General features: G+C 41.3%; 1 pseudogene; it reads right to left on the reverse strand.

Annotated features, from left to right (window-relative positions):
• Positions 1–2,111: 2,111 nt before the first annotated feature.
• LOC122672362 lies at positions 2,112–26,893 on the reverse strand (annotated as a pseudogene).

Genomic DNA, 26,893 nt, shown 5'->3' on the forward strand with positions numbered 1-26,893 from the left:
GTTAGAGAGAGAGAGAGAGACCAAAATTCTTCTTGCTCTCAAAAAAATGAATATATTACATAGCTAAGAAGGAAATTTCAATAAAGGACAAAGAGGAAAAAGATTTAAATTTCTGAAATTAAAAGATAAGTAATGATTTCAAAAAACAGAAGCAAACATTAGTGAAGACAACAATGATAGAGGAAAGACGGCATTGTGAAGATACAAAGGAAATCAGTAAAAAGCCATCAGCTAGGAGGAAAAATTGTAGCTGAACAGAACCAACACCCGAAAGTATTGCTGAAGCAGTTGATCCAACAACCAATATACGTGCTGAAATATTGTTGCTAACAGCCAAGACATGGGTTTTCCTGATAGAGAATCCATCTTTGCAAGCCATGGACGGTCTTATGAGAACTGATAGACTCTTGAACTAAAAGCAGAGAGCTAATCTAAAGAACAACATTCCACTGCTAACATGACTATTAAAGTCAAGTAGCTAGCTAGCCAAAATCCTAATGTTATAATGCCACAAGAGACTGTTAACCAACAATTAAGGATTTATTTTCCTCATTTGTTAACCCTAATTAAACTTCCATTTACTCTAAGTCCATAATTTAACACTATAGGCAATATTGAAGCACATTATTTTTAATATTTGAGTAACAATAAAATAAAGAGTAAATTACTCAGACCTCCCCAGACCTTTCTGACAATTCAGGGAACCTCCCTTGTGTTTCTTTCAATTACTCAGACCTCCCCTACTTTTCAAACTTGGCTTCACTTAGCCCCAGTCCGTTAGTATTTTAATCCTAGTTAACAGATATATTTGAAAGAGTGTAGACATTGAATTTTTTGTTCTGATAGTAGACACTGCATTTTGACACTGTGGAATAGTATTTTGACGATGATGATCAAGGTCCGATTGAATGATCAGAAGGTGATCAAATGGTAAAATTTACCATTTTACCCCTGACATATTTCCAGACCCCTAGGACAACCTCATTTAACATTTTTGACCCGTGCGTGAAGTTTCATCCAAATCAGGCAACATTTATAGAAAATGAGTGTTTCTCCCTCGGTACTTTTCTCAATTTCCAAACCCCCTGATTTTGGTTGAATTTATCTGGATAACATCATTTAATCCTTTTAAGTGCACACATAAAATATTGTGAAAATGCAATGTCGTTTAAATCTCTATCAGAGTGAAACATCATTTCTACGGATTACTCAATTTCTGTGCCACTTTTTGGCAGAATCTAGTCATGGCCATTGTACAGATGGAAAGTACTGGCCAGAAGCTTCACAATGATATGTTGTGCGTGAGATTGACAGATATTGGCATTTTAACCCACAACTCTTAAAATGGAATCTAAATAAAAAATAATTTTTTTTTTGTCAACCTGAGTTGAGCTGGCCAGACCCGAGTCAACCCAACCTGGTTGAAACTTGGCCGAGGTCTAGCCAAGGCCCAGGCCATGCCATGCTACACTTAGCACACCATTCAAGAATGGGATGTCCTGATTCTTTTCTGAATCAACTCGACCTTATGACAAATCTTCTACATGATCTCTGATGGCAATAGCTTCTTCTCTCTACCTCATCCCAACATACTGGTGATCTATAGTTCTTACCATAAAGTGTCTCATATGGTTCCATACCAATGGTGGTTTGATAATTGTTGTTGTATGTGCATCATCCATGGAACATTATTATGACTGGTCATCAAAAAAAGAACAAACCCAAAGAACATGCGTACCATTCAAAGAGTTCGCCCCCATGTACAATCGAACATTCCCAGACAGTAGAAGAAGCCAACATTGTAACCAAAAAATGCAATCCCAACTTCTTCATTTGTCCTATCAACAAATTTTAACTTAGTATATTATTTAAAGAAGCATAAACAAATACAAAAATAGTAACTTTATTAGGTAAGAGGACCTTCGGCCCTTACTTAAAAACAAATGCCAAAATCCAAAATCACATAAATGGGAGTCCCTCCCCCCCCCCCCCCCAACCCCCAAATCGAAATGCGAAGAACTCAAGGGACCAAACAACCAAAGCAATAAAGCAACAAAATATAGATCCATACAGAATAACCCATAGAACATAGTGTAACTGCAATCAATGCAAATTGGTATGATCAAGCCTGGGTTATGCTACGCAAGATGATTGTCTCCACAGTTAGACCTGGTCCAAATCCTAATAGCACACCCCAATCAAAACCTTCTCCAGTTGTGGCTTTCCCTTCCTTAATAGACTTATTCCTCATCTCATCCAAAATGAACATCACAGTGGGGCTTGACATATTACCATATTCACTCAACACTTTCCTTGATGCCCTAAGTTTCTCCTCCTTCAAACCAAGGGTCACTTCAATCAGGTCCAAAATTGCTGGCCCACCAGGGTGAGACACCCAAAAAATGGAGTTCCAATCACTAATACCAATCTTGCTGAATGCTTCCTCCAAGCATTTTCCGATGTTCCCAGAAATAGTTTTGGCAACATCCTTGGATAAGCTGATTGAAAGACCAGTTTGACGCAAGTGGCCTTCAACCATATCATCTGAGTCTGGGAGAATTCGAGTACCTGCTGAGAACAGTTGGAACAATGGGTGCTCAACTGATGTGTCAGGGTCTGCACCAACTATTAAAGCTGCAGCACCATCTGCGAAGATTGCTTGCCCAAGTAAAGTGTGGAAGTCGGTCTCAGTAGGTCCCTTGAAGCCACTAACAGAGTTTAACTCCGAGCAAACAACGAGAACACGAGCACCTTTATTGTTCTCAGCGAGGTCTTTGGCAACACGAAGGACACTGCCACCACCGTAGCAGCCTAGATGGTACATCATCACACGTTTGACGGTTGGTGAAAGGCCAAGGAGCTTGATGAGTTGGAAGTCAGCACCAGGAGCATCAACACCAGAAATGGTAGTGAATACAATGTGGGTGATCTTTGATTTGGGCTGCCCCCACTCATTGATGGCTTTTAAAGCTGCTTCTTTAGCCAACTTGGGAACCTCAACAACCATTATATCTTGGCGTGCATCAAGTGTTGGAGCCATGGAGTTGTAGAAGTCGGGGTTCTCCTCGATCATTTCCTCAGTCATGTAGAGATGACGTTTTATGATTGTAGATCTGTCACAGATTCGCTTGAACTTCTCCTTCAATCCAGTCATATGCTCACTCTTTGTGGATCTGAAGTAGAAATCTGGGAAATCAGGCTGATACACACAGTTGGATGGATTTGCTGTGCCGATGGCCAGCACTGTGGCTGGACCTTGCGTGTGCTGCGCTTCATAGATTTCTCCAACTGATCCCATTGCTTTTGTTGTTGATCTTCTCTTGTTTAGATAGATCTAAAAGGTGTGAAAATTCGAAATAGAGGAATGAATTAAGATGGAAGGGAAGGCTATGTATTGAAACTCAAGCGATATGATGATTCTTTGATGAAATAATAAGACAGGTTCATGGGGTTTTATAGAAGTCGGAAGTTTGAATGGATCCATTGGTTGATCCGTCCGCACAACCATGTTTTGAATTTTATTATAATCACATAGACTTGGAACGAAGTTGCCTTTTTTGAAAAAAAATTTCTTTTTTAAATTTTGAAAGTAAGTCAAAGAGGATCCACTTGAATTGAGCCAAATATTCACCATTGGTTGCCATAATGGCATGTGAGACAACCGTGGAAGAACGGGCGTTTAAAATAATGATCATGGTTGTAGTCGCCAAAGGTGAAAGGATGAATCAAACCAACTCATGGTTGACCAAATCTCTAAGGCATGTCATTTGTTTTTATATATCCCTTAAAATTTCTTTTAATTGGACAATTGAGACCATGTATTCCTCTTCCGTGATTTGGCAGGTTCATCTTGTCATTTCATCCGTTGGATTTGCCATGTGGCAAATACATTCATCTGGAGATTCCTTGATTTCTATATGGGTCTGTTGGAGCCGTTTTTTGGGTGGGTCCCACGTCATTAGTGGGACCATGCGCCGTTAAAAGGACTGATGTGTGAAGAGTCACGTCAGCAGCCTTGAAGGGGATAAGGTGGACCCTGTCAAGGGTTGTTGAGAGAATCACTCCCATAAAGGGAGCATCTCCTACCTCCAAGGGGGAGGAAATAGAGGCCACCACCACCACGTCAGTATGGGCCCAGGAAGGAATAACAGAATCTGCTGCAGGAGGGGGCCACGTGGGAGATAGGAAGTAGGGTTTGAAGGCCACTACAAAGAGGTGCAGTCGCCATTACCAGATAAGGGCTATTATAAAAGGGGCCAGGAACTGTCACAGAGGACAACACACACAATCTCAACTCTTGGCATTTATCTTTACAGTTTTTGTTTCATTTGCTAGTTTCCTACTTTAGTTTATCTCTCAGTTTCTTCAGAAAGTGTACTTGCCACATCGGTGGGCTAATCATTGGGAAAGAGGATCAAGAAGTGTGCTTAATTGCCCCAGAGGTTTGGTCTTGCTTGTAATCGGTTGGTGTACTTTTTCATTATTAATTTAATCATTTTATCTTGCATGTGAGTCAATTTCCTTCCTGATTAGTCTTACACGCTTTTGGTAGACCCCATTGAGATCGTTATCCCTAAAGTCTAACCCAAAAGTCCTTAGAGGTAACTCAGGCACGAGGGAACCCTACACTCCCTGGTGATAGGCCGCAACCCCAGTCCGTTTGAACCTGCATCAAAAGTTTTAGCATGCCCTGCATCCATCCCAGCCCGAGCCATTTTGTGAGAGTGTTGGACATTTCTACCACCAACAGGGTCTCCATCAATCATCAATCGTATGGCCACCCTTCTAAAACTTTTCTTCAAACATATGACAAATTCAATTTTACAAGTGGGCCATCTTCTATTCATAAATTACAAAATTTGAGTGCCACTTTAGAATTCGGCTGTTGGTATCGTTTCATTTTTCAATGAAAAGAATCTGTGATAATCCTAATTTGGGAGAATTTCATGACATATTTTTGGATCAAAAACACATTTGGAATGGGGCAAATTTATTTTTGGACCCATTCCTAAACCATAATCCTCTCATCTAAATACCATGCGACCTATGTGCCAAATCATCACTAATACAGTTATATTATGAAAATACCCTTAAGTACCAGTTAAAATGCCCAGATGCAATAAGTAACTAATGTCATCACTAGGGGTGTCAGTTGGTCGGTTTCAAAGTGTTATTGGCGAAGCTTGATCTCAGTCGAGAAAGTGTTGTGGTGATTCATCGCCAAGCTGTTTCACCTTTAAAACGCGTCAGAAGGGCTGTGGATGAGGCCTTCCTTCTTTGGGGGGGGGGGGTTGAATCACGTAAATCTTGTCTTGTATGTATACGTGATTTCTCTTTCCCTCTGCATATCTTCTGCAAAATTGTCATTCTGCTTCATTGTTTTTCTAACACAAATTGGGTCTCTATATTTTTTCGATTAAAATAGTGCTTTCCATTGAGAACGAGGCCAGACTAGATCTGGAGGAAAGAAGTGTCATATAACCCAAGACATGGATGTATGGATGCTTTATTTTCTATACGAGGGGCTAATATTTTCATGTAACAATTCATGAGGAATTTTTGTCCTTATTTTATGATTTTTATATGGACAATAGATCGCTACTTGGTCGTGTAGTTCCTACACCAATGCGGGAACTGATGAGAGTGCTTGCAAGGAAATCGATACAAATAGAATTTTTTATTTCAAGAGGTGCTAGCAGGTGGTAATTTCATGAGCTGCCATATCTGGGCGCCAGAGCCATGCAATCAAGCAGCATTCTTTTTCCCTTTTTATATTATACACACCATTTGTGTGGTTTTATTTCATTTGTTAGAATTACATGCCCATAGGCTAATTTAGTATATTATGGGAAGTAGATTTTTTTATTTTATTTTTTACTTTTTGAAAATAAGTCGAAGAAGCTTAGCGTAATACAACTAACACTCTAAGAGTGATTGTCGTGGACCAATTATTTACATTTGTTTGAATGAGACTCCGCCACATCTTATACGGGTTGATGTTATCAAGAGGATATTTACCAAAAAAAAAAAATGTTATCAAGAGGATCCACTTGAATATAAGGGGTTTTTTTTTTTTTTTTTGTTAAAGTATGAGACTTATGCTTTAAGAAAAAGAAAATAATAATGGCATATGAGACAAATATGGGAGAACGGCGTTTAAAATTTTGATTAATTTTTTATTATAAATTATTTAATCTTTCCTTTAATGATTTTAATTTCTATAGAATTTTTTTTTTTTATTTTGAACATATTTTTCATATATTTATTGCAAGAGCAGTAGACACTCCATTTTGACATCATGGAAAAGTGTTCTGATGATGATGATCAAGGTCTAATTGACCGATCACGAGGTGACCAAATGATAAATTTTACCATTTTACGTACCTTGACCTATTTCCATCACCAACTGTCCCAGATAGAGCCAAGACCCCAAGAACAACCTCATTTAACCATTTTTGACCTGTGCTTGAAGTTTCATCCAGAACCGACATAGAGAGCATAGCCTTTTGTTGTATTATATCGTAGATATTCCATGAGAGAAATTTCCGGCTATTTCAACATAAGCTCTGGCGTAGTCCCTCTATTTTCCTTTACATCCATAAGGATATGGAAGGCTTCTATTGTACCTCCTCTCCTAAAGGTCCCAAATCTTTCAAGTATATTTTCCTTTCAACTTCTTGGATAATTACTCGCTCTTGGACATACCCGCCCCAGTATGCTCTTTTTCAGAATCATTGGTGGTCTTCCTTGTTCCTCCTATTGTTAGGTTACCAATCTGATTGTTCTAGCCGTTGGGCTTCTTATTAGTCTTGTAGTCTTGGTTCCTCTAGTAGGAGGTTTGATTTTGTTGAAAACCTTTGGTGTAGTAGGGCTTAGCCTACAGATGCTATAAGGTCTGCTCTTTTGGATGTAATTATATTTTCAATTTTTCCTAATAAATTAATATTAACTATAAAAAACAATCACTATGACAGCCACAAAAAGCAAATTTCAAGGTTAACAACGCCTTTGCATGATGTACTAGCCGCAAATAAGGAACATTGCTGGGTTGCTAAGGCAACTCAAGTTGGTATGCATCCATCCATAGGAAGGAATTTGAGTGATGCTCTTAACATGGGCATCACAAACTTACCATAACAATAAGCAAAACTCTTTTGCATGCGAGCCATCCATAATAACATCCAGCCTTGGCCAATGTACAGTCCCAACATCATCAATTGTCTTTTCAGTAAATTCAATCAAGGTTGTATTTTATTAAAAGAAGCTTAAACAAATAAAAATAAAGAAACTTAGGAAAGAAGGCCTTTGGCCTTTACTGAACAATAAATGACAAAAACTAAATCATCTTATTAACACAGAAATGAGCCATCCCCAAGAAAAAATCCCAAAGAGAACCAAACAATCAAAGCATTAATGAAGGCACATAATATAAAGCTATATAGAAAACCCAAAGAAAACCCCATAGAGGAAAGTGTGCATACAAATTAATGCCAATTTATAAGATCAGCAAGCCCGAATTAAATTGTACCAATGCTACGCAAGACAATTGTCTCCACAGTTAGACCTGGTCCAAATCCTAATAGCACACCCCAATCAAACCCTTCTCCAGTTGTAGTTTTCCCTTCCTTCATAGACTTGTTCCTCATCTCATCCAAAATGAACATCACAGTTGGGCTTGACATATTACCATATTCGCTCAACACTTTTCTTGATGCCTTGAGTTTCTCCTCCTTCAAACCAAGGGTTCCTTCGATCAGGTCCAAAATCGCCGGCCCACCAGGATGAGACACCCAAAAAATGGAGTTCCAATCATTAATACCAATCTTGCTGAATGCTTCCTCCAAGCATTTTCCGATGTTCCCAGAAATAGTTTTGGCTACATCCTTGGATAAGCTGATTGAAAGACCTGTTTGACGTAAGTGGCCTTCAACCATATCATCCGAGTCTGGGAGAATTCGAGTACCCGTTGAGAAGAGTTGGAACAGTGGGCGCTCAACTGATGTGTCAGGGTCTGCACCAACTATTAAAGCTGCAGCGCCATCTGCGAAGATTGCCTGCCCAAGTAGGGTGTGGAAATCGGTCTCAGTTGGTCCCTTGAAACCACTAACTGAGTTTAATTCCGAGCAAACAACGAGAACACGAGCACCTTTATTGTTCTCAGCGAGGTCTTTGGCAACACGGAGGACACTGCCACCACCGTAGCAACCTAGATGGTACATCATCACACGTTTGACGGTTGGTGAAAGGCCAAGGAGCTTGATGAGTTGGAAGTCAGCACCAGGAGCATCAACACCAGAAATGGTAGTGAATACAATGTGAGTGATCTTTGATTTGGGCTGCCCCCACTCATTGATGGCTTTTAAAGCTGCTTCTTTAGCCAACTTGGGAACCTCAACAACCATTATATCTTGGCGTGCATCTAGTGTTGGAGCCATGGAGTTGTAGAAGTCGGGGTTCTCCTCGATCATTTCCTCAGTCATGTAGAGATGACGTTTTATGATTGTAGATCTGTCACAGATTCGCTTGAACTTCTCCTTCAATCCAGTCATATGCTCACTCTTTGTGGATCTGAAGTAGAAATCTGGGAAATCAGGCTGATACACACAGTTGGATGGATTTGCTGTGCCGATGGCCAGCACTGTGGCTGGACCTTGCGTGTGCTGCGCTTCATAGATTTCTCCAACTGATCCCATTGCTTTTGTTGTTGATCTTCTCTTGTTTAGATCGATCTAAAGGGTGAGAAAATGGGAAATAGAGGAATGCTTTAAGATGGAAGGGAAGGCTATGTATTGAAACTAGCAAGCTAGCGATGATTCTTTAATGAAATAACATGACAGGTTCATACGGTTTTATAGAAGTCGGAAGTTTGAATGTTGATCCGCACAACCATGTTTTGAATTTTATTATAATCACTTAGAGTTGGAACGAAGTTGCCTTTTTAGAAACTTATTGTTTTTCTAAGGAAACTAAGTCAAAGTGGAACCACTTGAATTGAGCAAAGCAGTGATTGTGGACCACTTGAATTCACCTTTGTTTAAATGAAACTCTCCGTCACACTGACTTATATGGGTTCTTGTGAGACTCGTAGTTGAGAAAAACAAAAAACATAAAAAACATTAAATGCCATGTGTGACAACCGCGAGAGAACGGTGTCTCATATGTAATAAAAAAATGAGCGCCCTGTAGGAGTCGAACCCACAATACTAAGGCAGAAACCATAAAAACTCAAATGATTTTGAATAAAGAGTATGTTTGTCACAATTAATCATTTAGTCATAAGTATTGAGCTACCTTCACCTTCTTTAGTTCCAGTGGTCAATTAACCATTAGGGGCTCGCCCATAACGACTGGTGAGATACAACGTGCATCGATCGGGTCACTTTGCGGGTGCCGCTGAACTTACCGAAGGTTGATATTCTTTTTTAGTGACTCAAAATGTAGTGGGTGCATGGAACAGTAACGTGATGTCGATGTCTATGTCTATTGGGATGCGTGGAATGTACAATTTAAAATAAAAGGAAGGGAGTCGCCACCTGGGTTGTTAAGGGTCTAACAACATTCAAGGTTAATCTACTATCAGAATATCATGCATCATAAGGAATCAAATATGCAAACACTAATATTTATGGATTGAGCTCCTCTCTAGGGAGTTAGGCACAGCCAGGGGGTATCCAACCGTTGGACTGTGCCGCACACATCCCTAGGTGTGCGTCGAGATGTGTGCGGCACAGCCCAACCCTTGGATGCCCACTGGGCACTCCCTGGGCACTGAGCTCCCTAGAGAGGAGTCGGATCCAATATTTACACTGCAATAGGTTACTATAACGTCCTAAATTGATTGGCCCACCCAGGGGGTATCCAGCCGTTGGGCTGTGCCGCACACATCCCTAGGTGTGCGCCGAGATGTGTGCGGCACAGCCCAACCCTTGGATGCCCACTGGGCACTCCCTGGGCGCTGAGCTCCCTAGAGAGGAGTCAGATCCAATATTTACACTGCAACAGGTTACTATAACGTCCTAAATTGATTGAGGGTCATTCAAAGTAATTGCATAAAGTCATATTTAAACACCACCTAAATACATTAACAACATGCATGCGAGATATTACAAATATCTAAACTCTAAACAAACATAAAATGATTAAGATTACCAAAATGCCCTTGGAGGGCAGAAATGTAGAAAATGCAAAGTCATATTTAAACATTACCATTGATTAAAACATGACTAAATACATTAACATCATGCATGTGAGTTATTACAAATGTCCAAAATAAAAATAAGAACAAAATTATTAAAATTACCAAAATATCCCTAGAGAGCAAAATGTTGAAAATACAAATAAAGTAATATTTAAACGTCACGGTTGATTAAAATACATAGTGCTCCAGATTCCTCTAGAAACCAGCACTTAGCTAATTGTTGGGGAATTTCTATTTCTTTCTTGTAATCCCTTTGTATTTCCTTGATGTGATGGCCTCTCTTCTCTAGGGCTAGCCGCCTCCCCCCCCCCCCCTTCTTCTTGTCTCTCTCTTTCCTATTTCTACTACAATTTTTACCTCTTTAGGGGGGGGGGGGGGTGGTTTTTTTTTGAGCTTTGTTGAATAAATTTGATGTTCACCAAAAAAAAAAAAAATTCACGCGTTGATCTAAACGCCACCGGAGCCACAAAGGACTATGTAAATTGATTCGTTTCTGCCAATAAGCTCCAAGTGCATCATAAGAACTACAAAAATAGGGTTCTTTTTTTATATACTTATAGTTATTATCGTCAATTCTTTCATTTTGATAGTTTCTTCGATTCCATGGATTATACCTATTTACACAAATACCTCGATGATTTCTGATCGTTAATACATAGAGTCCCATAAGCATATCTTGAGTTGGTATAGAAATGGGATCTCCAATATCTATTTTTTTTTTTTTTTTTTTTTGCTAAAAAGATTCATTAATAAGGAGAAAAAAGAAATTACATGGAAACAAAAGCCTAAGCATTCAAGGCAGAAAACACAAAAGAAGGAGCAGCCGCACCTCATTTTGGAGAGGTTCCTCATTTTGCTATTGATGGGTGAAAGTATCTATTCCGCATATACTTTTCCCCCAAACTTCCTAGCTTTCTTAATAGACTTGAGTTATACTTTCATGTGTCTCACTGCTGTAGTCGCCAAAGCTGAAAGGATGAATCAAACCAACTCATGGTTGACCTCACTGCGCTTAGTCATGCATGAATCCATGGTGATGGGGTCTATTTGCAACTTGTCAAATGTAAATTCAATTGACTCGGACAATTGAAATAAAAAACCATCAACGATGCAAATTCAATCGACTTGGACCAAGTCTCTAACGCATGTCATATGTTTTTATATATATATCCCTTAAAACTTCTTTGACTTTGGACAATTGAGATCATGGATCCATCTTTCATCATGTGGCAAGTTTATCTTTTTTTTTTTCACTAGTAAACTTGCACGTGTGGGCAAGAATGGAATGTATGTATGTGTGTTTGAGAGAGAGAGAGAGAGAGAGAGAGAGAATTGAAACATATTGTTTCTTATTAACAGACAAATAATTGTGAAATCAAGAAACACAATATCCATTTGCAAGCAAATTAAGGCAATAATAGATGGACTCACAATTTTAAATTATTTTCAAGTTCGTGGGATTATTTGTTGGATTGGGATCATTGGAGGATTAAATTCTCCATTAAAAATGAATATTATCTTTGCTTTAGCAAGTGCAGTTAAAATTTAGAACCCAAGATACTGCAAATAATCATAAACTAACTTCTTTTGTATTCTCAATACGGAAGAGACGGGAGACTCAAGTCCAAAAGTTTCAAGAATAATCATAGAGAAACTACAAAAATATGAAGCACATATTGGATAAATTCAAAGAACCGAGAACTGGATTTTATATTTACAACATCAATAAGAACCATAGTAGCTTTAGCTACTAAAACAACATTTCTTTTGGCAATGGTTCAGCTGAAAATCCAAATAAGGTGTGGATGTTTTATAATTATTTTCTATGGTTTTTGTTAGCATATTGGCATTCCATTAATCCCAGAAGTTTAGGGATTACTTGAACCGAATGGAATCAAAGGAAGGGATGTTCAATCGCGGCTTGCAGTTACGAGCAGATCACGATCACGAACAATCTCGAAAGGTTTCTCCGCGAAGAAGAACTCCACACCATAAAACTCTAGGCAACAATGGAAACCCTAGAAAACGCAGAACTTGAAAAAGAGGAAGAGAGTTTCTAATTGTGTTACTATCTTAGGGTTTGAGCCAAATAACATATTTATAAGCTAAACCCCTAGGGCTCCCCACTAATCCGATTCCCTCTAGGAATCTAATCCAAGGGATAAGAAGGGGGGGGGGAAGGAATCGATCACTTAAGTGATCGTTCCTCCCTCTCTCGTCTTGGGCCTGCGATCAGCCCCCACATGTGGGCGATCAAGTTGGGCCCAAAGCCCATTAACGTTTTACATCTCCCACTTGCCCACATAGGGTGCATAAATTTAATTATGCATTCAAGTTTCTCTCATTCCGCGTTATCCTCCATACAGGTAATGGGGCGTGGGACCTATTGAGATGATACAAGGTAGGAGTACTATATCAAACTTCCATCTAGCCAACATAGTACATCACTCTCAAAAGTCTCAAAATACCCCAAACGATCCACTTACACCCGATCTAACACTCTCAACCCCTCATGATGAGCAATGTTAATCCTCGGTATGTAATGTACTCATGACTGCGTCGATCATAAATACGACGCGTTGCTCGGGCAATGAGTCATATAACAAAGGTGTAATGTCCAATGGTTTTCCTTGAGCCCCTGATGTCAATCCAAATATCCCCAACAACTTTCCCAATCGCTTCCCGCTGGACCGCCTCATCCACGGTCCTAAGAAGAACGTCAAAGTAGCGTCATTGGGTGTCTTTTTCATGACACCATCTCAGGTAATAAGGGTATTGTGGGATTAATATAATCCACGTGACTCACACAGTGACGAAGCAAGGATCCATGCAGTCACTCTCACAATCAGTCATCATGAGCACATGCAATATGATATGCATGCTATGGCATAACTCCCACTAGGGTGGGCATGTCACTCGCAATAAATAAATGCCATACAGATCTTAGTCTAGTCGCTACTCTAAGCGCCTAACCTGAGTCTCTAGCGCAATCACCCTCATGGTTTCTGCCTAGGACCTCACATTTGGCTTCTAACAGGCTATTTGGAAGTGTGGTGTCTTCCAAGTTGGACCAAGTAAGGGTCTCATCTTAGCTCTAACTAAGGCACCATAGAGCACATATGCTCATGGGCTCATCTCGCTCGCTATACCCCAGTGCCGAGGCGAATCACCCGTGTGAGTGGGTCGATTCTAAGCCTAGTGACATCTTTAAAAATAATGAATGTCTACACACAAGATTACTCAAACAAATATATGCTCATCAATAAATGTAAGAGAAATACAGATAAATGTTCGTCACAAACAAAGTGTTCTCAAAGCAAATACATATCAGATCCACCTGAGTCCCAAGTTCCTAACGTGAACTAGGAAAACATCTCTGGCAATGGGCTTAGTCAATGGATCAGCTAACATATTGTCAGTGCAGATATGCTGCAGAACCACTTCACCTCGCGCTACCATGTCTCGAATGTAGTGATACCGTATGTCAATGTGCTTGGTTCTACCATAGAACTTGGGGTCCTTCGCAAATGCAAGCGCTGCCATGCTGTCATAGTGTATAAGCACAACATCGTCTGAGTGAGCAGAAATGCTAAGTCTCTGCAAGAACCTCCTGAGCCAAACGGCCTCCTGTACTGCTGCCAAACATGCAACATACTCCAACTCCATCGTGGACAGGGTGATGCAGGTCTGTTTCTTGCTACTCCAAGTGACAGCCCCGCCTCCTAGGACAAATGCATACCCCAAAGTGGACTTGCGCTCATCTCTATCACTAGCCCAATCAACATCACTGTAGCCTCTCAGTCTCAAGTTTGAACCACTGAAGGTGAGCGAGAGGTCTACAGTGCCATGTAGGTATCGAAGTATCCTCTTTATTCCCTTCCAATGAGCTGACCCTGGGTTACTCTGGTAACGGCTCACCATGCCAACGACAAAGCAAATATCTAGACACGTGCACATCATCGCATACATCAGACTACCTACTGGCGCTGCATAGGGTATTTTGGACATTTGGTTTCTCTCTTCATCACTCTTAGGGCATTGGTCTAGGTTCAAAGTGCATGTCTTGTCTATTGGAGTGCCAATGGGTTTCGAGTTGCTCATATGGAACCGCTCTAGGACTTTCTTTATGTAAGTCTCTTGAGATAAACTAAGAAGTCTCGTAGTGCGATCCCTCATAATCTTCACGCCCAACACAAAGTTGGCTTCACCCATGTCCTTCATCTCAAAAGTAGAGGACAACCACTCTTTAGTGGCGACAATCATTTCAATGTCATTCCCAGCCAACAAGATGTCATCAACATACAATGATAGGATAAGAAACCCTGCCTTAGACCATTTAACATACACATAGTGGTCCTCTTCAATCATGTCAAAACCCGCAGTGGTAATGGCATGGTGAAATCTAATGTACCACTGCCAGGACGATTGCTTAAGGCCATAGATGGAACGTTTGAGATGGCATACTTTACGCTCATGTCCCTTCTTCTCAAAGCCTACAGGTTGAGCCATAAAGATCTCCTCGTCCAGTTCTCCATTGAGAAAAGTAGTTTTAAGGTCCATTTGGTAGAGCTCCAAATCCAACTTTACGACAATGGTCAGAATGAGGTGTATTGAGGCCATTCTCACCACAGGGGAGAAAGTCTCATCATAGTCTATACCCTCCTTTTGGGTATATCCCTTCGCCACAAGACGTGCCTTATACTTGTCAATTGATCCATCTACCTTTCGCTTGACCTTTAGGACCCACTTGTTCCCGATGGCCTTGCGCCCAAGTGCAAGATCAACTAACTCCCAAACTTGGTAAGAATCAACTCATCTTCTATAGCAGCTTGCCACATTTCCTTAGCTGGAGAAGAGAGCGCCTTACTCACTGAGGCTGGCTCATCCTCATCCCTCGGGACACAAACGAGGGTAGCATCCCCTTCAATCTTAAAATGACATCGGAGAATGTGTCCATGTGCACTCTTATACGTAGAGGGTTCTTGACCCACGGGTTGTGTGCTTTCATTAGGTAGCGCACTCCTATTAGGCTGATGATCACTCTCATCCTCTCGGCGATCTCATGATGAGTGTTTAATTCCTCACCCTCGCCAAGAGTAGGTGAGACGCTTTCATCAGTCTCTATCTCAAAAAGATCAAAGTCTCTGCCAGCGTCACTGATGCTAGGGAAATCAGTCTCAAGAAAATCCACGTCGCAGGACTCACTCTCTGTCATTCCTCCATCTTGATGTTGGGTCCCACTAAGGCCCGAGCCATGCCTAAGGCATTGCCCTTGTATAATTTGTGGCCATCAACCAGTTGTTTAAATATTTAAAATAAATTTAAACCTATTTTTGTTAAGCAGGGGCTGTACCTTAGGTTGTCCATCAACTGGTGTATGGAATAGCAACCCAGGTCTGGTAGTTGCCCCTGGACCGGTAGGTATGACATCACCGAAGATTCTCCTTAAAATGAGCACTGGGTCGGTGCACCACAGGTTACTAGTGGGTAAGTCCCAGGATCCATTGAGTTTCGAACCTACATTCAGAGTTTAGGTCAGGGTCCGGGCACGGGCGTAACATTCCTCCCCCCTTACAAGAATTTTGTCCTCAAAATTCGCGTACCTTGTAAGCTGAAAGGTGAGGGTATTCTTTATGCATTTCTTCTTCATTTTCCCACGATGCTTTTTTGAGGGTGTGGTTTCTCCAATGAACCTTGACGTAGGCAATGGTGCGATTGCGGAGCTTATGTTCTTTCCGATCCAAAATTTCTTCAGGTTGCTCCACATAGGTCATGTTGGAGTTAAGATGTTCTGGTCAGCCAAAGGTGCATGTGTCGGATTGGTTCTATACTACTTTAGCATGGACACATGGAACACATTTTGAACACCTTCAAATGCCGGAGGTAGAGTTAGCCGGTATGCTACTGGTCCAACTCTTGTTAGGATTTCGTATGGACCAATATACCTCGGGCTCAACTCCCCGTCTTTATCAATGGTAGACCAATCGCAGAATCCATGGTAATAAGATCCCATTTCCACTCAGGGACCGATAACGACTGCAACAGCCGGTATGGCCTGTGCCTATCCACCTTTATCTATTGGCAGGAGAGACATCCCGATACATACAACGCTACGATCTCCTTCATTCCAATCCCCCTAATAATATTCCTTTAGGTCTTTGTACATCTTTGTGCTGCCCGGGTGTATTGAGTATAGTGAATTGTGGGCTTTCGTCAGAATTCGATCTTGCACATCGCAATCGGCTGGAACGCACAATCTATCTCAATAGGTTTCGTCCAGTAATCTATACTTCTATAGTATTGGGTTGTAAGGTATAAGTCTGAACTATCTGAGTTTAAACGACTCATTCCTATGAAAACTTTCAATTTAGGTTCCCCAATACCTGACTCAACTCTAGAATGAATTGGAATATTGATGGAATCCCTATTGTTCGCTCCCAATAACGGAGGGGACATTCGGGGATCCATTACTCCACCCATACCTTTCGTTGAGCAAGGTTTTGTCAAATCCTTCAGTTCCGGTTCCATTCTTCTATCTATTACACATTCTTACAAGTGGGTTCATCATCTTCTCTTAGCCTAAACAAAACTTGTTTCTCCACTCACATGACATTAGCTCTGTAGGCGGACAACCAATCATGTTTCACCCACATATTTCCACCAGATAAGGCTCCCATACTTCGTTTAAATTCATAATATTTCCAATAAGATGCTAACTACTAATTCGTGTGCTAAGTTCTTTAAGGGCACAATTCATCCAATCACAAATAGCAGTAAAAACGAAAGGGGGTGATGCACTGAATTCAAATATTACTCGAACTAGGGAAGATGATACGGATAGAGTACCTGTCATCACATCTGGATTTGCCTCAGCTCCTTCTATGGTCAAGGCATATTCTTGTTCTTGAACTGTATAGCTTTGGGACAGGAAAGGCCGAGTAGTAGGTGGATCCCATCATGGTGCACAAAATCTGCTACGAGGACAATCTCTAGACATGTGTTCGGGTTATTTACATGTATGGCAGTAGCTAGGTCCAGCAAATAGATAGGCAGGTGCAGGACAGATAGACTGAAAAGAGGCCTGACTTGCTTGGCTTGGTGCTAGGTTGTAGTACTGTGTAGGCTGACTCGAAATAGAGTGGATGGGTTGATAAGCTTGACCCATTTCTGGCCCACAGTACTGTATTGGATCAGGACTGGAATCAGGTCCCCTGAAGCACTTGTTTGGCCAGTTACAATTTTGGAAAGTATTTACCCTCTTGTCCGATCCCTGTGATACTGGAGTCTTCTCTTTCAGTCGATCTTCCACGACCTTGGCCTTCTGAACCATCCAGGCATATGATTGGATGTCTAGAGTAGCCAATATCACACTAATCTCGGGCTTGAGTCCCTTCTTAAACTTCTTAGATTTGCAAGCGTCGCTCCTCAAGTGTTCTGGAGCAAAGTGGAACAAGTCCTCGAATTGCTGTTGGTAGTCTAACACTGACTTTGACCCTTGAGTAAGGGCCACAAACTCTGCTTCTTTTCCATCCCTAAAGCTTTCTGGGAAGTAATTCCCAAAGAAAACCTCCTTAAATTGCTCCCAGGTGGGGTTGGGATGGGCTACCTCCAGATTAGGCTTAGTTGATTTCCACCAAGCTTCGGCTTCGTTCTGCAACTGATACCCAGCATAAATCAATTTCTATGCTTCTGTACACTCCAATACCTCGAAAGCCTTTTCTAAAGCGCTAATCCATCGCTCAGGCTGTAGTGGATCTGAATCGATCTTAGAGAAGGCGGGAGGATGTAGCTTCTTGAATCTCTCCATCACTCTGGCAGTGGAGTTATCCAGTGCAACTTGAGGTATAGGAGGATAATTTTGGGGACAATTGGGACAGGGTGCTACTCTTCCTTGCATGGCCGTCACTAACTGGGTGTTCATGTTGGCCAACAACTCTTGTTGCTATTGCATTGCAGTCACAAACTAAGCGTTCATGTTGGCGAGCAACTCTTGTTGTTGTTGTTGGATTTGCAACTGGGTTTGTTGTTGTTGTTGGATGGCCTGTATCATGTTGGTCATGATGGCAGTCATTTCTCCAGTAGTCATAACCGGGGGAGGTGCAGGCGTATGTGCCAGAGGGACCTCAGGTACATGTACAGGTGGAACTTCAGGTAGACTTATGGAAGAGGCAGCAGCTTCTGTGTTCTGAGCAAGGGGTTCATTGGAAGGTTGAAGTGGAGAACGAGGACGCGCTCCTCAAAAAATATCTTCAAGGGATCTAGTTCGAATCATGATTATTTTCTGGGAAAGAATTCGGGATTTAAGATTACTTGGGTGCAACAGGAAGGTTCAACATATTTAATATGTTGAGTTAACATTTACGTACGTGGAATATTTAAATGGAATGATTTGGAACAAGAAGTTTGAAATGCATGGGTGCAGTGATCATAAGGTAGAGTTAATAAAATATGCACCTATGTGTCCTAATTTAAGCACTGGATTTGGTCCGACCATTGATTGAGTAACTTCTCAATACAGGTGGTTTAGTCTTGGAGGTAATCTATTCTCCTTTCATTTACATAGAAATCCTTGGCTGTCAAGGTTCGATTATAATACAGCTGGGTCTATAGGTATCTATGGTCGTTGATCATCATTTCAAGCTCTTAGTTAAGCTCAAGAGTAGGCCTGGGTCTTAACGTTTTCTAAAATTTAGAATTTCTCGGTTTATGTTCATGTTTGATTCTTCTTATTAGTAGCATTCTTTTTTTCATGTTGCGTTTGGAAGTAGTACTTCCACTTTCTTGGAATGTAATAGTTTATGCTCTTTAAATTATGAGGTTACCGGCTTTGGAACCTAGCTAGTCTCTTATTGTGTTCTTCTATTCCTTTATTTGTGTGTCTATTTAAAATTTTTATTTCCTTGTCTCTAGACCACCCAACATCCTACTTCCGATGTTTGTGAATATAAATAGAGCTTCTCACTCTGATACCACTCTGTCACACCCCAAACCACCCCCTAAGCGGGTCGGACGGGTGACCCGGATGTCGAACCACATCTGCCAATCCCTAAGGATCTAGAAGCAGTATTTATATGTCACAAACCACACAATGAGGGTAAGAGATAATAAATGAATATCAGAGTGCAACGAAAGATTGAACTACTCATTGATGGATAATATTAATTACAATAAAATCCCAAGTACCTATGTTATACCATATACATATCCATTTATGCTCCAAGTACAATATCCAGATAATTACATATTCAACAGAAGGAAACTTATACAATCACAAGGTCTTCAAGAGACCACAGAGTATGGAAGGTAAACATTTCCATCAACAGCTCCATCGTCCATTGGCAAACCAATACCTACAAAATCATCTAAAAGAGAATATACAAGAGTGTGAGCTCCACCGAGCCCGCGAATGAAATATAAACCATGCGTGCACATGCAAGCACAACTATGAGCTTATATGAATGATATTCATTATTATTATTAAGCCACCTAACAGACAAAACTAAGGCAGGTATAGTGCTACTACAATCCCCAATACATATATCCCTGGTGCCTGCGCCTTTAACCCCCTTCCTGCGATACACCCATTGAGTTGTTGAAGAAGACCAGTTGGCTCCAGCATCCCTTCCCAAGGTCAGCCCGACTGGCCCTCTAGGTTACCACTGTGCTGCCACTAGCCCTATTAACTGATGGGCCAATAGACATCACCTGTCCTAGTGACCCGATGAGCCAACTAACCGAGCAATGCCCTTTAGGACATTGGCCTCACACTTTTGTGTTATCCAACACCTAAACCCCTATTGGCAAGGGTTCGTAGCATGGGTGATGATTACCTAGCCATATGCATTCTACATGACATAGTGTGAGTCAGGTGGTACCTCGCATCCCATTCTATAGGCCACCACTAACCTCATTTCCAAGCCGGTTACGGCATCTAGACTAGCAATTTTAATGATTTCGTGCGAGTCAGGTGGTGTCAACCGCATCCCATTCTACGAGCTACCACCGGCTTCGTTTCTATTTAGGCTAACAATTTATATGCAAGCATTCCATCAACAGTGTTCAACATAATTCCAATAAGAACATGAGAATACAAAAATAAAGATAGAAAAGTAAATTTTTATTGTTATCATAACTCATTAGTTATGTTACACCTACTCGTATGGTATAATTCCACTCACCTTGACTATACTCCGTTGGTTCTGAAGACTGCCGGTCCGCAAAGGTGCTCAGACACGCGTCGCCGGGCGGACAATCAAAGCCTAAGTAAATAAATTAAAAATATCACATTAATATTCACCAAATTATCCTTGGAGACTAGGGGTGACCTTGGTCGAGCCTTCAGACCAAAGCAGGACACAAAATTGCCCTGACAATAGCAATGGTCAATTGGTATTGGTCCATCCAATGGACCAGTGGCAATGGACCAGTAAGCTGCTGTGGCCAAAAGTCCAAAAGGGGTTTATGGTTTTAGACCCAAAAGAGTGCCCAAGCACTGTTTTAAGTAACTACAGGGGTTAGGGTCATGTCCTTCATTCATGGCTTACACTGGTTGATTGGACTGGTCTATCCAATGAACCAGTGGCAATCAACCCATTGCTCCAAGTGTAGGAACAGGGCTGGAATGATGTGTTTTGTGTTATGGATTATACCAATGGCTCTAAGAAAGGTATTTCTGACCTTGGGGTAGGTCGGGGACAACACAGGTTTAGGTTCCTTACAGTGGTTGATTGGTACTGGTCCATCCAATGGACCAGTAGCAATGGACCAGTGGGGGATTCAGTCACAGAATTGGAAAGGGTTCACACCAGGGGTTTTAGATGGTACTGTAGTAGTTCCATCAGTGATTTGGGTTATGCTTCCATGCCAAATATGAGTTTGGTTGCCTAAAAGCCATCCCGGGGATGTTAGATTAGCTCTAAATAGAGGTACAATGCATTATTTTTAGCTGGGATTTCATGTAGGACCCTATGCAGGGCATCACAGACCAAGAGGTAAGTCAGGGGTAACACAGGTCTTAATTTCCTGCAGTGGTTGATTCACAGTGGTTGATCCAATCGACCACTGCAATCAACCAGTGCATGAGAAGCTCTAGATTTTCAAAAGCCCTTGCTGTTTTGGCTTGGATCTATGGATCAGTAGCATGCATGGATGATCAGAAGTTACAGTAAGGTTCCATGCATGACAAGCAACATATGTATGGTGAAAAATCAAACATGCATGGGGTTCTTGGGGGTTTGGATACCTATGCAAGCATGCTTGGCTGCTCATGCAAGGATCAACAGAAATTACACAAGAGTAGGTTTAAATCTAAGCAATAAAAATTCTATTTCAAGAATTACAGCCATAGATTCATCATGCATTCAAAGCAAGCATGGACTACACTTACTTCCATGGTCTAACTATACACCAAAGCATGACAACCAATTATGCAAGGCTGGAAACAGTATGCACAGCATACAAACACCAAAATAGATTGGGTGAAGGGCCAGGTACAGTAGGTTGCATAAGCCTGCACAGATTCACATCAAAGCTAGGAAAGCATGACAAATATAGTAGGCACAAAAGAACATGATTGTAGAACCAACAACAGGGAATGGATCATGGTTACAGCCATGGTAATGGCTATGAAAATAGCAAGGAATAGCTGGTTTTTGGTTTACCTTGAAGGATCCAAGCACAAGGAGGTCCCAAGCCTTCTCCTTCCTCTTCTCTTCTCTTTCTCCTTCTCCTTCTCTTTCTCTCTTCCTTCTCTCCAACGAAATGAATAGGAGGGGTCTTTTGGGCTGAGGCTGGTTTATATATAGGCCCAGCCACTAAGGCCTGTTTGCTTAATGCTTTTTTGTGAAAAATGCATTCTTGAAACTCATTCTTCAATGTAATTGGCTTCAAAGTGGGCCCCATATGATCACATTGTTAGGGTAACATCCCCACAAGTCATTCTAGGCACGGGGAGGTGATCCGAGGTGCGAAACACTGGGCCCCATGCATCTGAGATGCATTCTGTACAATACAATAGTACTAGTCGATCTAACTGGTTGATCCAATAGACCAGTAGGGATGGACCAGTAGGTAAATCCCTGTTGTTTTTGCATTTGGGTCCCACTGAGGCCCGAGCCATGCCTAAGGCATTACCCTTGTATAATTTGTGGCCATCAAGCAGTTGTTTAAACATTTAAAATAAATTTAAACCTGTTTTTGTTAAGCAGGGGCTATACCTTAGGTTGTCCATCAACTAGTGTATGGAATAGCAACCCAGGTCTGGTAGTTGCCCCTAGACCGGTAGGTATGACATCACCGAAGGTTCCCCTTAAAATGAGCACTGGGTCGGTGCACCATAGGTTACTAGTGGGTAAGTCCCAGGATCCATCGGGTTCCAGACCTACGTTCATAGTTTGGGTCAGGGTCAGGGTCCTGGCACGGGCGTAACACACACCCTCTTTACTTGGACAATCCCCAATACTATCATGGTTTCCCCAATCAAATATTGCTCCACCTCAACAACAATCCTCAATAGATACAGCTCAACCCTCTCCTCCCATAGCCGCTGAATCCGGCTCCCCTACAAAATTGGATTCACACAGACCCACTTCCTCTCTACCATCCCTAGACTTAGTTGTTGATCTCCCAGTTCACACAGCCCCTACTACACCACAAAATCAACATCCCATGATAACTCATACGAGGGATGGGACACGTCAGCCCAAAATTCACTTCACCACCAAAAATCCTCTTCCTCATCCTCTTATTGCTCACGTTCTCAACACCACTACTGATCCTACTACTTATGCTACAACCTCTAAATCACCTTAATGGCGTCAAGCAATGGACTCTGAATTCAATGCCTTAATCTGAAATGGAACTTAGACCTTGGTTGCTCCCCAACCCTTAATGAACATCATTCTATGTAAATGGGTATTCTGTATAAATAGAAAGGCCAATGGAACCATTGAACACTACAAAGCTCGCCTTGTAGCTAAAGGTTACAATCAACAGGTTGGACTTGATTATACTAAAACATTTAGCCCTATTGTGAAACCAGCCACAATACGGTTAGTTATCTCCATTGCTATTTCCAACAAATGGTCCATTCATCAATTGGACATCCAAAATCCCTTCATGGCATTCTCTAAGAGGAAGTATACATGACCCAACCCTCTGGCTTTACAAATTCTCAATTTCCAGGTCTGTTTGCAAGTTACACAAGTCCCTATACGGCCTTAAGCAAGCCCCAAGGGCATGGTTTGATTGACTTAGCTCATTTCTTCTTGAATCTAGATTTTGTGGATCCAAAATCGATATGTCCTTATTTAGCTATCACAGTAGTGGGGTTACAATATACATTCTTATCTATGTTGATGATATAATCATAACTGGTAGTGACGCTTCCATTGTCTCTACATTTATTAAAAGTTGGCCACTATTTTTGCCATCACATATTGGGAACATTACAATACTTTCTTAGCATCAAAGTAACCCCTGTAACTAATGGTCGTCTTCTATCACAGGAATAGTACATTTTGGATCTGCTTTCAAAAACTAACATGACAGGTTGCAATCCAATATCCACTCTGCTATCTCCTTCCCAGAAGCTAACAAATAAATCTAGACCACTTATGGATGACCCAACACTATATCGCAACATCGTGGGTGCTCTCCAATATGCTACTCTTACCAGACCAGATATCACATTTGTAGTAAACAAGGTGTACCAATTCAAGCATCAACCAACTATAGATCACTAGGCTAAAGTCAAGTGTATCGTTTGGTATCTCAAACATATTGCATTACATAAGATACTGTTCCAACCACAATAGTCTATGCAGCTTTTCGCCTACTCAGATTTTGATTGGGCCGGTTGCCCAGATGATAGAAAATCCACTAGAGAATATGCCATTTTTCATGGCATAAATATAATCTCGCAAAAAAGCAATAATAACTCATTCAAGCATAGAGGCTGAATATAGGGCTCTCGCCAATACTGCCACTCAGCTTACCTGGCTATAGTCGCTTATTAAAGAACTTGGCTTGTACAAGAAAAATGCGCCTGTTTTATGGTGTGACAATGTGGGAGCAACCTATCTCACAGCAATCCCAGTCTTTCATGTCCGGACTAAGCATGTCGAAATTGACTTTCATTTTGTCCGTGATAAGGTATCTAAAGGGGATCTCGATGTAAGGTTCATCTCAATCAATGATCAAACTATAGATATTTTCACAAAAGCATTGTTTGAGCGATGTTTTTCATCCTAGCAAGCAAGCTCAGGGTGCTTCCAGCCCTGTTGAACTTGAGAGGGTGTATAGAAGGAAACAATTCAAATTTTGATTTGAATACCTTCAAATCCCATCCAATAGCTCAAACCGTCTTCTACAACTATAGAAGGCCGACACAATTGATTGGCAGTGACAAGGATCTCAAGGATCTCAATTACACAACAAATATCCTGGAATACAAGGAAGGAAATAAAATCAATAAAAATGTTGTTGAGAGAGCCAGCAGTCTCCTAAGTAGGGATGTGAATGGGTAACCGAAATCCAAATCCGAATCCGCATTTGTATCCGTTTAGGGACATCCATATTTGTTTAGAGATATCTAGAAAAAAATCCGAATACTCCGATAGAAATCCATCCGAAAAAAAAATCCGATACTTAATAATAAAAAATTAAGTAAATAATGATCTTGAGGGTTTTTGAAGATTCAACAGGTTTTAGAATATGAGGAAAATAGAATCATGATATAAGAGATATGGATTGAGAGTGAATTGTATCTGCTAGGGGGAGGAAGGTCCGGGTTGCACAAGGCAGAGATGTAAACGGATGGTCGAAAATCTGAATTCGATCCGCATCCGAATCCATTTTGAGGTATCCATATTCGGCCAGAGAATATCCAAATCCGATCACATCCGATCTGTATCCGAGCCGAATCCGATCCGTTTACATTCCTACTCCTAAGAGTTAAGTCATTGCTAGACTCAATCTCACTTCAATTAATTCCCTTGTAAAGAAGAGACACATCCCTTGATTGACTCAATCATCTCCTATAGAGATTGTGATTGTAAACATGTGAGAACATAGTGGAACATCAACCCTGTGGACGTAGGTTCAGCAAGAACCGAACCACATTAATTCTCTTATGTCTCTCTTTCTCTCTTCCTCTCTCACTCTCTAATCCTCTCTTTAACAAGATGCAAGCGATCCTTAATAACATCGTGCAGTCCCAATATCCTCATTTGTCCTTCAGCAAATTTAAGGCTGGATTTTATTAAAATAAGCACAAACAATTGAAAACATAGAAACTTAGGAAAAAGGTCCCTTGCTGAATAATAAATTATATAAAATAAATTACAATATTAACACATAAATGAGCCTTCCCCATGGGAAAAACTCTAAGAGGACCAAACAATCAAAGCAATGAAATTGGTAAGATCAGCAAGCCAGAATTAAATTGTACCAATGCTACGCAAAACGATTGTTTCCACAGTTAAACCCGGTCCAAACCCTAATAGCACACCCCAATCAAACCCTTCTCCAGTTGTGGATTTTCCTTCCTTCGTAGACTTATTTCTCATCTCGTCCAAAATGAACATCACAGTGGGGCTTGACATATTACCATATTCGCTCAACACTTTTCTTGACGCCTTCAATTTCTCCTCCTTCAAACCAAGGGTCCCTTCGATCAGATCCAAAATTGCGGGCCCACCAGGGTGAGACAACCAAAAAATGGAGTTCCAATCGCTAATACCAATCTTGCTGAATGCTTCCTCCAAACATTTTCCGATGTTCCCAGAAATAGTTTTGGCTACATCCTTGGATAAGCTGATTGAAAGACCCGTTTGACGCAAGTGTCCTTCAACCATATCATCCGAGTCTGGGAGAATTCGAGTACCTGCTGAGAACAATTGGAATAGTGGATGCTCAGCTGATGTGTCAGGGTCTGCACCAACTATTAAAGCAGCAGCGCCATCAGCGAAGATTGCCTGCCCAAGTAAAGTGTGGAAGTCGGTCTCGGTAGGTCCCTTGAAGCCACTAACTGAGTTTAACTCCGAGCAAACAACGAGGACACGAGCACCTTTATTGTTCTCAGCAAGGTCTTTGGCAACACGGAGGACACTGCCACCGCCATAGCAGCCTAGATGATACATCATCACACGTTTGACGGTTGGTGAAAGGCCAAGGAGCTTGATGAGTTGGAAGTCGGCACCAGGAGCATCAACACCAGAAATGGTAGTGAATACAATGTGGGTGATCTTTGATTTGGGCTGCCCCCACTCATTGATGGCTTTTAAAGCTGCTTCTTTAGCCAACTTGGGAACCTCAACAACCATAATATCTTGGCGAGCATCAAGTGTTGGAGCCATGGGGTTGTAGAAGTCGGGGTTCTCCTCGATCATTTCCTCAGTCATGTAGAGATGACGTTTTATAATTGTAGATCTGTCACAGATTCGCTTGAACTTCTCCTTCAATCCAGTCATATGCTCACTCTTTGTGGATCTGAAGTAGAAATCTGGAAAATCAGGCTGATACACACAGTTGGATGGATTTGCTGTGCCGATGGCCAGCACTGTGGCTGGACCTTGCGCGTGCTGTGCTTCATAGATTTCTCCAACTGATCCCATTGCTTTTGTTGATCTTCTCTTTTCAGATCGATCTAAAGGGTGTACAAATCCGAAATAGAGGAATGAATTAAGATGGAATAAG

Source organism: Telopea speciosissima, chromosome 8 (genome assembly GCF_018873765.1).
Source record: "Telopea speciosissima isolate NSW1024214 ecotype Mountain lineage chromosome 8, Tspe_v1, whole genome shotgun sequence".
In the NCBI taxonomy this organism is placed as follows: domain Eukaryota; kingdom Viridiplantae; phylum Streptophyta; class Magnoliopsida; order Proteales; family Proteaceae; genus Telopea; species Telopea speciosissima.